We start from the raw sequence: 17121 nt of genomic DNA, 5'->3' as shown, positions 1-17121 counted from the left end.
GGTATCTGTTGAGAGGCCAGACAAACGTGTGGTTCCTGAAGAGGGGCAGCAGCCTTTTCAGTAGTTGCAGGGGCAACAGTCTGGATGATTGACTGACCTGGCCTTGCAACATTAACCAAAACGGCCTTGCTGTGCAGGCACTGCGAACGGCTGAAAGCAAGGGAAACTACGACCGTAATTTTTCCCGAGGGCATGCAGCTTTACTGTATGGATAAATGATGATGGCGTCCTCTTGGGTAAAATATTCTGGAGGTAAAATAGTCCCCCATTCGGATCTCCGGGCGGCGACTACTCAAGAGGACGTCGTTATCAGGAAAAAGAAAACTGCCTTCTACGGATCGGAGCGTGGAACGTCAGGTCCCTTAACCGGGCAGGTAGATTAGAAAATTTAAAAAGGGAAAAGGATAGGTCAAAGTTAGATATAGTGGGAATTAGCGAAGTTCGGTGGCAGGAGGAACAAGACTTTTGGTCAGGTGAATACAGGCTTATAAACACAAAATCAGATAGGGGTAATGCAGGAGTAGGTTTAATAATGAATAAAAAAATAGGTTTGCGGGTAAACTACTACAAACAGCACAGTGAACGCACTATTGTGGCCAAGATAGACACGAAGCCCACGCCTACTACAGTAGTACAAGTTTATATGCCAACTAGCTCTGCAGATGATGAAGAAATTGATGAAATGTATGATGAGATAAAAGAAGGGAGACGAAAATTTAATAGTCATGGATGACTGGAATTGAAATGAAAGAGGAAGCCGCCTGGTAGAGTTTTGCACAGAGCATAACTTAACCATAGCTAACACTTGGTTCAATAATCATGAAAGAAGGTTCTATACTTGGAAGAATCCTGGAGATACTAGAAGGTATCTGATAGATTATATAATGGTAAGACAGAGATTTAAGAACCAGGTTTTAAATTGTAAGACATTTCCAGGGGCAGATGTGGACTCTGACCACAATCTATTGGTTATGAACTGTAGATTAAAACTGAAGAAACTGCAAAAAGGTGGGAATTTAAGGAGATGGGACCTGGATAAACTGAAAGAACCAGAAGTTGTACAGAGTTTCAGGGAGAGCATAAGGGAACAATTGACAGGAATGGGGGAAAGAAGTACAGTAGAAGAAGAATGGGTAGCTCTGAGGGATGAAGTAGTGAAGGCAGCAGAGGATCAAGTAGGTAAAAAGACGAGGGCTAGTAGAACTCCTTGGGCAACAGAAGAAATATTGAACTTAATTGATGAAAGGAGAAAATATAAAAATGCAGTAAATGAAGCAGGCAAAAAGGAATACAGACGTCTAAAAAATGAGATCGACAGGAAGTGCAAAATGGGTAAGCAGGGATGGCTAGAGGACAAATGTAAGAATGTAGAGGCTTATCTCACTAGGCGTAAGATAGATACTGCCTACAGGAAAATTAAAGAGACCTTTGGAGATAAGAGAACCACTTGTATGAATATCAAGAGTTCAGATGAAAACCCAGTTCTAAGCAAAGAAGGGAAAGCAGAAAGGTGGAAGGAGTATATGGAGGGTCTATACAAGGGCGATGTACTTGAGGACAATATTATGGAAATGGAAGAGGATGTAGATGAAGATGAAATGGGAGATACGATACTGTGTGAAGAGTTTGACAGAGCACTGAAAGACCTGAGTCGAAACAAGGCCCCGGGAGTAGACAACATTCTATTAGAACTACTGATGGCCTTGGGAGAGCCCGTCCTGACAAAACTGTACCATCTGGTGATCAAGATGTATGAGACAGGCGAAATACCCTCAGACTTCAAGAAGAATATAATAATTCCAATCCCAAAGAAAGCAGGTGTTGACAGATGTGAAAATTATCGAACTATTAGTTTAATAAGTCACAGCTGCAAAATACTGACGCGAATTCTTTACAGACGAATGGAAAAAGCGGTGGAAGCCGACCTCGGGGAAGATCAGTTTGGATTCCGTAGAAATATTGGAACACGTGAGGCAATACTGACCTTACGACTTATCTTAGAAGAAAGATTAAGGAAAGGCAAACCTATATTTCTAGCATATGTAGACTTAGAGAAAGCTTTTGACAATGTTGACTGGAATACTCTCTTTCAAATTCTGAAGGTGGCAGGGATAAAATACAGAGAGCGAAAGGCTATTTACAATTTGTACAGAAACCAGATGGCAGTTGTAAGAGTCGAGGGGCATGTAAGAGAGGCAGTGGTTGGGAAGGGAGTGAGACAGGGTTGTAGCCTCTCCCCGATGTTATTCAATCTGTACGTATATTGAGCAAGCAGTAAAGGAAACAAATGAAAAATTCGGAGTAGGTATTAAAATCCATGGAGAAGAAATAAAAACTTTTAGGTTCACCGATGACATTGTAATTCTATCAGAGGCAGCAAAGGACTTGGAAGAGCAGTTGAACGGAATGGACAGTGTCTTGAAAGGAGGATATAAGATGAACATCAACAAAAGCAAAACGAGGATAATGGAACGTGGTCGAATTAAGTCGGGTGATGCTGAGGGAATTAGATTAGGAAATGAGACACTTAAAGTAGTAAAGGGGTTTTGCTATTCGGGGAGCAAAATAACTGATGATGGTCGAAGTAGAGAAGATATAAAATGTAGACTGGCAATGGCAAGGAAAGTGTTTCTGAGAGAGAAATTTGGTAACATCGAGTATAGATTTAAGTGTCAGGAAGTCGTTTCTGAAAGTATTTGTATGGAGTGTAGCCATGTATGGAAGTGAAACATGGACGATAAATAGTTTGGACAAGAAGAGAATAGAAGCTTTCGAAATGTGGTGCTACAGAAGAATGCTGAGGATTAGATGGGTAGATCACATAACTAATGATGAAGTATTGAATAGAATTGGGGAGAAGAGGAGTATGTGGCACAACTTGACAAAAAGAAAGGACCGGTTAGTTGGACATGTTCTGAGGCATCAAGGGATCACATATTTAGCATTGGAGGGCAGCGTGGAGGGTAAAAATCGTAGAGGGAGACCAAGAGATGAATACACTAAGCAGATTCAGAAGGATGTAGGTTGCAGTAAGTACTGGGAGATGAAGAAGCTTGCACAGGATAGGGTAGCATGGAGAGCTGCATCAAACCAGTCTCAGGACTGAAGACCACAACAACAACAACAGGCAAAGACGACGTAAGAAGGAGTGTGAAACCAGATACAGTTCTCATTCCAACATCTCCGTTTATACTCTTCAAACCATCATAAAATGGATAGCAAACCGTACTTCCCATGGAATCATGTAGTGCAGTTTCATCCATTCCCATTCGCTTCCGGATCGCGGGAAGAATGACTGCTTAAATTTCTCTGTAGGTGCTGTAATTGGTCTGATCTTCTCTTGGCGGCCCCTACAGAATGAATACGTAGGGGGTTGTAGTATGTTCGCAGACTGCTCACTTAATAGTGATTTTGTAAACTTTGTTAGTAGGTATTCGTGGAATGATAGACGTTTACCTTCAGTATCTGCGTGACGTTCTCCTCTTGGTCAAACAAACCTGTCAGCATTCGTGCTGGCCTTTCTTTGTCTACACGCAGTATCCCCCGGCAGCTGTCTTTAGCATTCACCCTACACATCTATGCAGTAGTCTAGAATGGGCTGCATTTCCGTTGTACAATGACTGTATTTTACCAGTAGTCCACCAATGCTCCAAGGTCCACCATCTGCTTTACATACAACCGAATCATACTGACATTTCAGAGTGCACTCTCCTCAGTCAGCTGATAAGATACGCAATTCTTACGATATTTTCTGAAAAACTAATGAAGGAATCGATGTAAATCTTTTTACACATTAGTTGATGTTTCCTGAACATCATTTAGTTTTTTTTTTTTAAAGAACTCCAGTCACGGTTAAACTCTCCATCCGAGGAGCTAAAGCGGCTCTGCCCAAAATGAGTTGTGTCCATGACGGATGTCCCGCAATCTGCGAATCTTATCTGAAATAAAAAAAGCAAACATTTTTTTTATCTGTAGGATATTGTACACGAAGCAACAGCACAGTTTCCTGAAATTTGACAAAAATATAAATAATAAAAAATGTAGTTTTGTCTCGTGTTCTTGGTCACGTTTTTTGCAGTGACTAATGAATACAGTAAAATAAGAAATTAGCTTTCTACTCGTTGCGTACTTGTCCAAGGAGGAGTAATCCAGCCAAACTTCAGAAAGATGTATTTATCAATCTACATACATTCCGTCAGCTTAAGATAGAGTGAATGATGACTGAATTTCTGAAAAAAAAGAGAGAGAGAGAGATAGAGAGAGAGAGATAGAGAGAGAGAGAGAGAGAAATCGCGTATTTTATTCGCTCACTGAGCAGAATAGACCCTTCGTTACGTATCCACAATTCTCACTCTTTGATCTTGCAATTTGTGTGTCAAATTTTTTATTTCTGAAGAATTAAAAATGTCTCCGATCTTTGTATCACTTTTCAGTATTGTCAATATATAACTAAATCTTTACACGATCTTTTTTTTCAAATTCCATTAAAAAAAACCAACTGCAAAATGTCTGAACTTACTATTAAAAAACAAGTGCCTGCCTGTCATATCGGCGTTTGGCAGTCAGTTTGTCAGGTATCCGTGTGCATTCATGCATGTTTGTAATGCTTGGCGGATATGCAAACAAACTCTCGCTTGCAGAAAACGTAAATTTCTGCACCGCATTTCTGAGGCAAAAGGAACCTCCCTCTGTATCTCCGAATATACCCCGCGCAAGACAAAATGTAGTCATTATTTACACAGTATCTCAGTCCCTCGAAGTGAGAGCAAAGAAAGTCTTTGTGTGCAAATGCGTGTGAGTGTGTATGTGTGTTTGCCACTTTCTGCGAAAAATGACGTGGTTTGGCATAGGCGACAGCTCTGAAGAGTAAATGGGGTCGCGCTCTGAGTCAATAACTCGGTTAGTGCTTGCCTTTGCAGTTAGCAGAGGCTCCGTGCTAACATGGGCGCGCGTTAACTCGAGAAATGACCCATTTCAGGCGATGGGGGTGCTAATGGACACAGACTCACGGAACACAGCAGCAACTGCGCCGCGTGCAGCGGAATTTGTGTCAAGTGCTGTTGGGGTTTCCCTGCCTCTGCGATTTGCTAGCGTCCATGTGGTGCTTTCCGTTAGGAACTAACATCTGCGATATAATGTTGCAGTTGTTTATAGCGCTAACAAAGAATGTGTTTAAACATCAAACGAGACAATTTTTCACGACAGCATTGTGAAAATAACACAAATTCAGTATAATACTTCGAATTGAATGCTACTTATTGCGCAATTAAAATTTTTATTTCATTAACAAAGAATCTTACAATGCAGTACCGACTATGGAAATAATTACAGACAGTAACAAAGACACAGAATGCACAATACGTAATAGTTAATATAAAATTTTTGGATCTATAGGTATTATCACATACATGTATCACGTCACACTCACAAAAATTCACTGTTCTTCTTCCAGCGTTCTGAATTATTCGGGTTAAGCTCCACACTCGAGTATGACGTACTCTTTATTTTTATTAAAACTAAGATATTAGCATTTTTTCATTCCTATACTGAATGAATTTTATTTTTCTTTCATTTCCTATATCTTCTGCTGTTCCTTCATGATTAACTAAATTATTGTCATCTTCTTAGTATGTACAAGTTCCATCTCTGTCATTAAATTAAAGGGTGTTTGTTTCACTACCGTACTTGCTGTTGTCTTACATTTCTGAATCACTTCCATCACAGCACAGATTAGAAGAAAGGATTACACAAAATTACAACTCAGGACGCTTCAGAAATGAAATAAGACAAACAAAGAAAATTTTAATAATAAAATTTTCGTTTTCTTCATTTCTTGTAATATAGTGAACATTGAAAATTTGATCCTTTAGTCAGAAAAAATTCGTTTGTAAATGAAATACCTTTCTCTTTGTTCAATACTGATGTTCATTAACCAGAAACATTTTGTATTCTCAGTGGCTGAAGTCGTATTCATTTTTAAAAGCATAATTAATATGTGTAAAAATTGGAGACTGTATACTGTTTGAGAACGTTGACAAACGATTCCTTTAAAATGAAAGTCAGAATTCCAGAATGAGATTTTCACTCTGCAGCGGAGTGTGCGCTGATATGAAACTTCCTGGCAGATTAAACCCGTGTGCCCGACCGAGACTCGAACTCGGGACCTTTGCCTTTCGCGGGCAAGTGCTCTACCATCTGAGCTACCGAAGCACGACTCACGCCCGGTACTCACAGCTTTACTTCTGCCAGTATCTCGTCTCCTACCTTCCAAACTTTACAGAAGCTCTCCTCAGGAGATTCACCACCCTCTGACTTCTATCTGGTCCCAAATCGTAAAAATAAAACTGAAAATCGGATAAATGTGGTGACGTAACATAGAATTAAACAGCAAAAGATATAGAAGAAGATACGTTGCTACCTCGCAAGCAGAATATCTGATATATGGGTGACAACAAAAGCGTACACAAATACTAATTTTCTTTTTTTCTACAGAAGACTTTATCAAATATAAACATACAAGTGATAAAGAAGTTTCTGAAACTCTACACCTTACCCGTAGCATCATATAAAAATCAAACCTGAGCAACGCAATGAAAAAAATCACAAAAAATACAAATGTAACTGAGTAGACAAGTGGAGTACGAAATGAAAACATATTGGGAAGAATGCATGAGAAAAGAAGATTATAGAAAATGTTTTTTGAAAAGACAGGTTAATGGTGCATAGGGAGTGACAGATTCACACTAGAGTGAAAAATGGTAATAAAAAATTAAACAAAACAGAATATCTGTAACAGTGCTTATGCCGTGGTTGTTGAAATCAAAGAGAAGCTAAGGCCTGGACATGAAGTTCGAATGAAGACCACTCGAGGAACTGAAGGTATCATTTCGTTGCCCTGGGAAATCTCACGAGGGTATGCAGTCCGGATACATTGCTAGCTGATTAAAGTTCACTGATCCTTCACCAATAATATAAACCTATTTGCACTCTAAATATATCAGAAAGATTCCAGGATCCAACCACTGAGCTGAAAACAGTTAACGCACTTTCTAACAAGTTCCTTGTAAATAGTAAATTTACTATGGAAGTAGGCCGGCCGGAGTGGCCGAGCGGTTAAAGGCGCTACAGTCTGGAACCGCACGACCGCTACGGTCGCAGGTTCGAATCCTGCCTCGGGCATGGCTGTGTGTGATGTCCTTAGGTTAGTTAGGTTTAAGTAGTTCTAAGTTCTAGGGGACTTATGACCACAGCAGTTGAGTCCCATAGTGCTCAGAGCCATTTGAACCATTTGAACTATGGAAGTAAACAACACTTCCATGATATAATAAAAGGCTGAGTGTTTCTAACACTGCTTTGCGGCACTCTTCTACAGTAATAGGAAGAGAAGCTGATAATAACTCCACGCCCACTCATGGGAACACACATTTTTTGTAATCTTCTTTACTGGGAGAACAATAACTTTGCTGCTCACCGTAAACCACTGTCGAACGACCACGGAAACAAGTGACAGGCTCTAATAGCATCTCGTCCCAGTCCTTCAGAGGGCTCATTATTATGCCTCTTGAACTACAAAGGGCTGCCAGGCAAACTCCCAGAATATTGGCAGTGTTGAGGCTTTAAACCAACGAGCCTAGAGGTTTCGACTCAAACCTGGACGCTGTCACTGGTTATCCCTCTCTACCAGCAGCAGAACAATTATAGTAATTGAACCTCTGAGCAGGATTAGTCGCATTGTTTTCCCCGCTTGATATTAGTAGGAGAATATCTCGTCACAGTAAAAACAATGAGCGAGCCTTTCGGAGTCGGAAATCAATACTGTGAATCACCTACAACATGCTCCACGCACCTTAGGGATAATCAGGACCGCATCCACAGACAAAATTGTTTTCCTGCCAGCTCCTAGGCCCTGGAACGACTCGCAGATACCCAGCGTCATCCTAAGGTGTGGCTATCGGTTCATTGTCAAATAGACGTCAAAATCACTGCCCCTATTACAACCCAATTTAAGTCACAACTTTTCGCGAAGACTTGTTCCTACAGGTCGGAAACGGTGTGTTACGGATATGTAAAACTTCAAAATGTGGCATGTTTCCAGACTGAATCGTAGTCGTTGAACATACTAAATATGATGCGGAGCTGTAGTAACCTTTTCTATTCTGGCTTTCCATTACTTTCAGATTCATGTGCCTATAGTGTGGATTTCAGCAAACGAAAAAGAAACCTTGATGGCAGGTTATTTGTTTATAAGAAACATAGCCAAACATTTTTCTAAAAGTGCCGACTGGTTATGATTAAACTGACTGTGCTGTGATTGCTGTAGTGCAGGCTGTATACATCGCAGGACGTTCAAATATCATAGGTATGTTCATTAACTGGTACCCCTTTCTGCCGTCGAGTGAAAATGCGGCACTGTAAGCAGTCAGAATGTGAAGTGTTTCCTGTTTTGACATGAGTATGCTATTTGTCACTTGGTGATGCGTCGTGATTTCATTAATGAAGTGACTGTTGGCTTAGAAAGGTACAAACGTTGAAGTTTTCCGTGTGAAAAGCACGTAGAGAAGGAAGTCCGCGCACAGCTGGTAAAGTTGTTTAAAGAGGACGGCAGGAGTAGCAGTGTTGCATTGCGGGAATATTGCCGACACAAACTACTGCTAAGAGACCCATATCAATAAATGGGCTGAAAAATGCAATCAAGAAATTTAAAGAAACAGGTGAATTAGGTGGTATAGAAGGGAGAGAGAGGATGCCCGTTCCCATGGTAGTTGTTTTTCAAGTTGCTGTAGCTGTAGCCGATCATGCAGCACATGTCTCAAATTCTGCAGTTAGTGCCCTAGATGTGTCAGGGAAGCTTTCTCCCCTAGATAACAGTTCAGAAGATTTTGGGGCGCCTTTTACACTGGTATCCGAATGATAAAGAATTTGCACCAAATGAAGATACCTAGGTTGTTTTCCTCTCATGGAAATGGATGAAAAGTGGCTAGGGAATGTTCTTTGGACACATGAGACACATTTTACCCTGCACGGTGCTGTGAATGCATAGAAATGCTGCCTATGAGATTCTGCTCAGCAACATGTTCAGCAGGAACACCCACTGCACGCATCTTAGGTGACTGTGTGATGCGATTTCGTAGGAGCCTTCATTCTCGGTCCTCTGTTCTTCGAGGATGACACCTCACGGAGCTGTAAGGTGTTCAGTGACATCTTCAAGTTATAAGGACATCCCTATGCAGTTTTGTGAAAACGCAGCTTTCTCCACACATTATTTTCATGCAAGATGGTGCGACACCCCATATCACGTGCAAGGTGGAAGATTCGCATCGAGAACATCCACATTGTCTATTGACAATTTCAACATGTATGACCTTCCACATCCTTCGACCGATTCCATGTGGTTTCTGGGTGGGGGATAACTGAAAGATCGTGTCTATCAAGGGTGTGTCCAAACTCTTACCGATCTGAAGGACAGCATACGACGACATATCGATATGTTTACACCGGATATGCTGCTAGCAACTGTACACCATGCAGTGTTACTGATGCAACTTTGTTGAGCCGGGAAACCATACTGAAAAACATGTTTTTAAGTTGTGAACATATCCTAATAAACGTACCAGAGCCACCGTTCTCATGTGTTTGATCACTCCTCGCTTTTTATTGCACCCACACCACATTCTGACTGCTTACAGTGCCACATTTTCACCCAGTCACAGGAAGAGAAAGTATTATTGTTTTCAGCACATTCCGCGAGCGCGCCGATTAATAAATATACCCACGATGTTTCGGCGTCCTGTGATGTATGCCGTCCGCACTGCATCACTCGGAACATCGTCAGTTTAATTACGAGGATTGTCCAGAAAGTAAGTTCCGATCGTTCGCTAAATGGGAACCACAACGAAAATCAGAAACATTTTATTTGCAAGAGTTAGCTGCACTTCCCAGATGCTTTTCTACATAGTCACCACTACGACTTAGACATTTGTCGGAGCGTTATACCAAATTTCCAACACCATCGTCATAGAAGGCGGCCACATGTGTTTTGCGACAATTCTCTACGCTGGTCTATAGCGCGTAGCCTGCGCCCAAGAGTTGTCTTCCTATCCAGCATTTTATGTGAACAGAGATGACGCTCAGGACGAGCCAGTTAGGGCTGTGTTGTGCTTGATAGAACACTTCCCATTGAAAAGGCTGCCGTAGCGTCTTCACTGCCCCTGCAGGGTGTGGCTGAGAATTCCCATGAAGAAGGAAGTGCGTGGCAGTTGTGTTAGGAGGGCTGCATTCATTAAGGCGAAGCCTCTCATCAGGCCCTCCTATTTAGTGGGAAACATCGCTGTTCTAGGCACATTTACTCGCTCACAGTGCACTCACAACTGAAAAGAGCGTCTTGATGCGATCGACGGTCATACTAGAGGCACTTCGAAACACATCTGTGCAAAGCTTCATCGGGTTTTCACTGTGGTGTCCATTTCACGACTGATCAGAACTTACTTTCTGGACAACCCTCGTATAACCACCCGATAGTTTCAGTTTTGAAGAAAAGCCAAGTTCCACGAGTCCATGACGCTGAAGAGCATCGCAAAGTAGACATAACGTCCGCCTCGGTAGCTGCGCGGTCAGTGCGGCAAAATGCTAACTGTAGGGACACGGGTTCGATTCCCGCCCAGATCGGAGATTTTCTCCACGCAGGAGCCGGGTGTTGTGTTGTCCTCACGTTTGTATCGTCGTAAATGACAAGAAATTCGTTCACGATACTCTACCGTATCGCCTTACCATTACTGAGATGGCTGAATGGGCACTTAATTGAAATTTAAAATTAAAAAAAAAAGAACGTAGAGATTGAACCTACGCTTTTCTTCCCCGAAGCATAGCCACTGCAAAAGTTTTTCCGTGCTCTCTCTCTGTCCCTCTCTGTGCGTGTATGTGTGTGTGTGTGTGTGTGTGTGTGTGTGTGTGTGTGCGTGTTTGTGTGAGTCTTTTTGCCTGCGGGGCTGGGGTCGGCGGTGGGCAGACTGCTGCGTCAGTCAGTCGGTTACTGGTGACCGCGGAGGCGGTAATGGCCTCCGGGAGAGAGCAGTGCCCCAGTGCGAGAGTCTTCCGTGTCCGCAGAGCTTTCCACGCTCATCACGTGTCGCCGTCGCCCCGGGCATTGCGTCACAGCCCAGCAGGTGCCTCCTGCGGCAGCCCATTCGCGTGTCGCGTCGTCCGCAAAGTGGGACGAGCGGAGGCTTCCGCGGTGGTTAACGACCGTGCCATGAGGCCATTACCGACACGCTAACCAGTATGATTTGGTACCGGCCCGTACAGACCGAGACTTTTATACTTAAGCCTCTACTCGAATTATTGCACTTCTATTACACTCCTGGAAATGGAAAAAAGAACACATTGATACCGGTGTGTCAGACCCACCATACTTGCTCCGGACACTGCGAGAGGGCTGTACAAGCAATGATCACACGCACGGCACAGCGGACACACCAGGAACCGCGGTGTTGGCCGTCGAATGGCGCTAGCTGCGCAGCATTTGTGCACCGCCGCCGTCAGTGTCAGCCAGTTTGCCGTGGCATACGGAGCTCCATCGCAGTCTTTAACACTGGTAGCATGCCGCGACAGCGTGGACGTGAACCGTATGTGCAGTTGACGGACTTTGAGCGAGGGCGTATAGTGGGCATGCGGGAGGCCGGGTGGACGTACCGCCGAATTGCTCAACACGTGGGGCGTGAGGTCTCCACAGTACATCAATGTTGTCGCCAGTGGTCGGCGGAAGGTGCACGTGCCCGTCGACCTGGGACCGGACCGCAGTGACGCACGGATGCACGCCAAGACCGTAGGATCCTACGCAGTGCCGTAGGGGACCGCACCGCCACTTCCCAGCAAATTAGGGACTCTGTTGCTCCTGGGGTATCGGCGAGGATCATTCGCAACCGTCTCCATGAAGCTGGGCTACGGTCCCGCACACAGGCCGTCTTCCGCTCACGCCCCAACATCGTGCAGCCCGCCTCCAGTGGTGTCGCGACAGGCGTGAATGGAGGGACGAATGGAGACGTGTCGTCTTCAGCGATGAGAGTCGCTTCTGCCTTGGTGCCAATGATGGTCGTATGCGTGTTTGGCGCCGTGCAGGTGAGCGCCACAATCAGGACTGCATACGACCGAGGCACACAGGGCCAACACCCGGCATCATGGTGTGGGGAGCGATCTCCTACACTGGCCGTACACCACTGGTGATCGTCGAGGGGACACTGAATAGTGCACGGTACATCCAAACCGTCATCGAACCCATCGTTCTACCATTCCTAGACCGGCAAGGGAACTTGCCGTTCCAACAGGACAATGCACGTCCGCATGTATCCCGTGCCACCCAACGTGGTGTAAGTCAACTATCCTGGCCAGCAAGATCTCCGGATCTGTCCCCCATTGAGCATGTTTGGGACTGGATGAAGCGTCGTCTCACGCGGTCTGCACGTCCAGCACGAACGCTGGTCCAACTGAGGCGCCAGGTGGAAATGGCATGGCAAGCCGTTCCACAGGACTACATCCAGCATCTCTACGATCGTCTCCATGGGAGAATAGCAGCCTGCATTGCTGCGAAAGGTGGATATACACTGTACTAGTGCCGACATTGTGCATGCTCTGTTGCCTGTGTCTATGTGCCTGTGGTTCTGTCAGTGTGATCATGTGATGTATCTGACCCCAGGAATGTGTCAATAAAGTTTCCCCTTCCTGGGACAATGAATTCACGGTGTTCTTATTTCAATTTCCAGGAGTGTAGTTTCTTCATGTGTGGGTCTACGTCCTCGAAGTAACTTCTGAACTTTAAAACATTTTAAATATCGAGTATAGGCTGTCAAATTCTTTATACAAGACGACCGTCATTGCATCGTGTGTTATACTACGTTACTGGCCACTTTCCGCCTGTGGCCATCTTCAGATGCAGTCGCGTTGACGATATATGTGTCACGATTAAATATGATACATTTCTAGTGTAAATTCTTTTTCCCGTAGAGTGCTAGTGACACGACGGAATTGTGGATTGGTGTCGCCCCATTCTGTAAAGACTCTCTCGCATTCCATTGTGTCTAATAGTTCAATATACATATATCTGTTTGTGGCCTTCCCGTTGTCGCTTATTCTACTACATTTTCTAGCTGAAACACCTGCCATAGGTTCTATCGCCGATACCCCCGCGATCAGGGGGACAAAATATCTCCAGTTAAGCTGTCATTTACATGTAAATAAGGAGAAAAACCAGCTTCATCTCTGGTGTTTCGACAGATATTTGCGGTTTCGTTTTTGCAATGTGTAGCTGGAGTCACTCCGAACAAATACTGCTCATCACTCTTTCGTACGACGCCCAGTGTCAATGGAAAGCGTCGGTTTTGTTTCCGGTTACAAACAAAATTATTTTTAACTTGGAATTTTATACTTGCATTCAGCAGAGCAGCCGCAAATTAACATAATGCGACATTTATTTTATCGATGTGTATTAACGGGGACAGTAAAACACGAAGAATAGCCAATATTCCAGCATCGACAGTACCGCTCGGTCCCCGGTGACTGCCACCGCCATGCTGAAGCGCTGCACAGTGGATACTGGAGTGCTGATTATTCTTAGTGTTTTACTGTTCCTGACAATAGCGATCTCAGAACTTAAAAACAAAAAGGCTCCTGGACCGGACGGTATCGTCTCTGAGGTACTTAAACAAATTGCAGCGCAGATCACTCCATATCTTACAACACTGCTAAATGACGCACTAAGGCTGGACCGAGTGCCTGCAGTGTGGAAGTCCTCGAAGGCGGTCATCGTCAAAAAAGCTACAGACAAAGACCAGTCAGATCCCAAATCATACAGACCGATCGACTTCATCAATACACTCGGCAAAATACAAGAAAAACTACTTTGCAAAGCACTACAAGCACATAGAACTCTATGGGGACTAACACCACATCAATACGGTATCAGAGAACGGAAATCCATAGATGGCACAATAAGCAGAGCTCTCCAAATAGTACATAACACACCGGCCAAACATACACTTGCCATTATGATAGACATATCAGGTGCTTTCGATATGGTGGCCGGCTTTGTTTAAGAGGGTCACACACCTGCAGGTGCCGGAGTCTCTGTACAATAACTTCAAGGATTGCAGAGACTGAACGGTCATTTGGCACATGAACAACCAGAAAGTAATCAAACGCATTACAAAAGGCTGTCCACAAGGGTCGATCTGCGGCCCCATCTTCTAGGACATAGTGATAGAACCACTCCTACAGTTACTAGAGGAGCACACTTCTATAGATGGGTTGTCGCTTATGCTGATGGCTTGCTTGCGGTAGTCTCAGCAAGCAACCGTGCCCAGCTAGAAGACAGAGCCAATGCAACACTTCAGACAATAACCCAATGGTGCACAAACAACAAACTAAAGATAGCAGAGAACAAAACAACTTACACATTGCTAAAGGTATCCTGCATAGGAACCCAATACTCAAAATCGGGAATACATACGAATGTGCACAGACAAAGCAGAAAAGATATTACACAAACTGGCAAGGCTAAATTCGGAACAATTCAGACTACCCCTGTCAGTAACATGAACATACCATTGTGCTCTCTTCGAGCCAACACTAAGTTTTGCTTCCAGTATGCGGGCCTACTGATTGAGTCTTCAATCCAACAGAACCGTTGTACGTCGCGGACAAGGAGTGTCCTACTTAGATTGACAGGAGCTTTCAACACAATGTCAGTTGATGCATTATGTGTATGTGCCGTCATGGGAATCTTTTTAGTGGTAAGAGAATTAAATTGTGCCAATACTCCTGGATTTCCATTGTGAATAACATTTGAAAAGAGAGTTAAGCAATTTTGATTTTATTTTGCTACTCCAGTTTCAGATTCTGTCTCGTCCATGAGTGACAGAACACTAACTTTGGTGCAATTAACAACCTTCACATATGACCAGAATTTCCTTGAATTTTGTGAAAAATCATTTGGCAACATTCTACATCCTATGGGGGTGAGACTATGTTGCTCCTGCTGTGGTTCAGGTAGGATTTTCTGAGTGTCGTCGTCTGTAACAGTAACAAAGAAGTAAGTGTAAACATATACACACATACTAATAGAAATAATAATAATAATAATAATAATAATAATAATAATAATAATAATAATTAGAGATACATGTATACTGACTGATTATCTTCTTCTTCCTGGCTATCACTGTTGCTGGTAGCACCTCATACTGGAAGGAGGTTAAGGTGGTAAATGAAAGCACGCACGCACGTAATCGAACTACAAAAATTAATGTTGCTCGAAGGGAGGGGGGGGGGGTGGTAATCTTTCTCGCCATAGGTGCTCCAGGAACCTCTTCGCGTTCCCGCAAAATATGTAATGATGTCATGCCATTGTCCACAGGGGAGAGGGGGAGGGACAGGGGGAGGAAATTCTGGGAATAGTGCCATTGCCCGGGAAGCGGATCCCGGTGTCAGCAAAATCGGGAAAAGCTGATGCTAATGACATCAATTCAGAAAATGCTGATTTTGCTATTTCCGTATGCCCACAGTGTTCCTACTTCAGATATATGTGAAGACGGAATATATCTGTTCATCTGCATCTATCGTTTGCATGATGTCCTGTGTGAATAAGGCAAGCTGTATGTCCTACTTGTGCTTTTTTTCGTGCAATCGTGCTGATGGTTTGAGAGAAGCTTTTCTTTTTCAGAAATTTCATAATGCTAGAGCTTAGAATATACAACGACAAGGTCAACGATATTGATCTGTAATTCTGCGATCCCATCATTTTTGTAGGCAGGAGTGATCTGCACTCTTTTTCAGTCGCACGGAACTCTTCAATGCACAGGACATTCTCGATAAATATGAACTTGAAACACCGTTTCATTTTAGACGCGATGGCGTTCGGACATGTTGTTACTTCCACGAAGTTGTAGCTCAAGTTGTGTCCGTCTAGTGCCCAAGTGACGGGCTTTCCTTATAGTGTGTGAAGACTGGTTTTACGTTTAGTTAAGTTATCTTTAACGAGCTTTAACATTTGACTTCCCTCGCCACGTATGGTACGATATATGGTGAATGGGGTGTTGATTTCGACGTCCCTTTTGAACAACATCAACAACAATCGCCTGCCCAGCTCCTACATCAAGATGTAGTTCCCCGTTCAACTCCTCCAGGAACTGCTTTGGATACCGCGATAGATGCTATCAGCCACTCCTTAGTGGTCATTCGTGGTGGATCTGGAATACATCGTGACGAAAAGAAGATGGAGTTATCAGAAAAAGACCCCTCCAGCTTCTCCAGCGCGAGAAACTAGCGGAAAAGTAAGTTTAGTCTGGATTTCAGGAATCCAAAAATCTTCATTGCAAAAGCTCACCGAGACTAATCAGCCACTAATGTTTCAAATGTAGGTGTTCACATTGACACAGCTGTTTCTGGTTCTGCTCCCAAACAACAAAACGTACCAACACTCCTCCCTGGGTAGCTTAAACGACTCAGCGAGCTTATAACTTCCTCGAACGTACAGATAGTTGGATGTATGTTGTTAAAACCTTTGGATAAAGAAGTAAGTCATCTGCGTTCTATAGCTCTAGAGCAATTCTTGCATCTTTCCTTACCAGAACTCAAGAAAGACGCAATGAAAGTCTCTTCCGTAGGGGAAATCAAAGTTAAGGTCGATATGAAAACTCCAGACAAGGTTAATTCCTTAGTAAACAGCGAAGTACTGAAGTCTAAAAATACAGAAGCTTGATGTCTTTCATTGTTCACAGACAGGTTGTAATCAGAAAAGTAAAGAGCAAACTTGAAGAAGCGGAGATTTTGGAAGTCATACTATCTGTCTGCCCTGTTTCTGGTGTTCGCAGGTTTACGGAGATATATGGTAAAGAATAAACTGTCAAACTGAAGATATGCTTGTTAACCTTTCACTATTAAACTTTACCGGAAGCTATATCTATCCACGGAACTAGATGCCCCCTAGATCTTAATATGCCAACTGTCAGATAATACTTTAATTGCATCTTTTACTGGCATATAAGTAAACAATGTCTGCTACAGATGAGACACGTCAAATGTAGTTGGCCTCATTTGGTTGAATCGTGCTCCTCTCCCAATGCTCTTTTCGCA

This window comes from Schistocerca piceifrons, chromosome 3 (genome assembly GCF_021461385.2).
Source record: "Schistocerca piceifrons isolate TAMUIC-IGC-003096 chromosome 3, iqSchPice1.1, whole genome shotgun sequence".
Classification (NCBI taxonomy): Eukaryota; Metazoa; Arthropoda; class Insecta; order Orthoptera; family Acrididae; genus Schistocerca; species Schistocerca piceifrons.
This window is presented reverse-complemented; position numbering follows the sequence as displayed.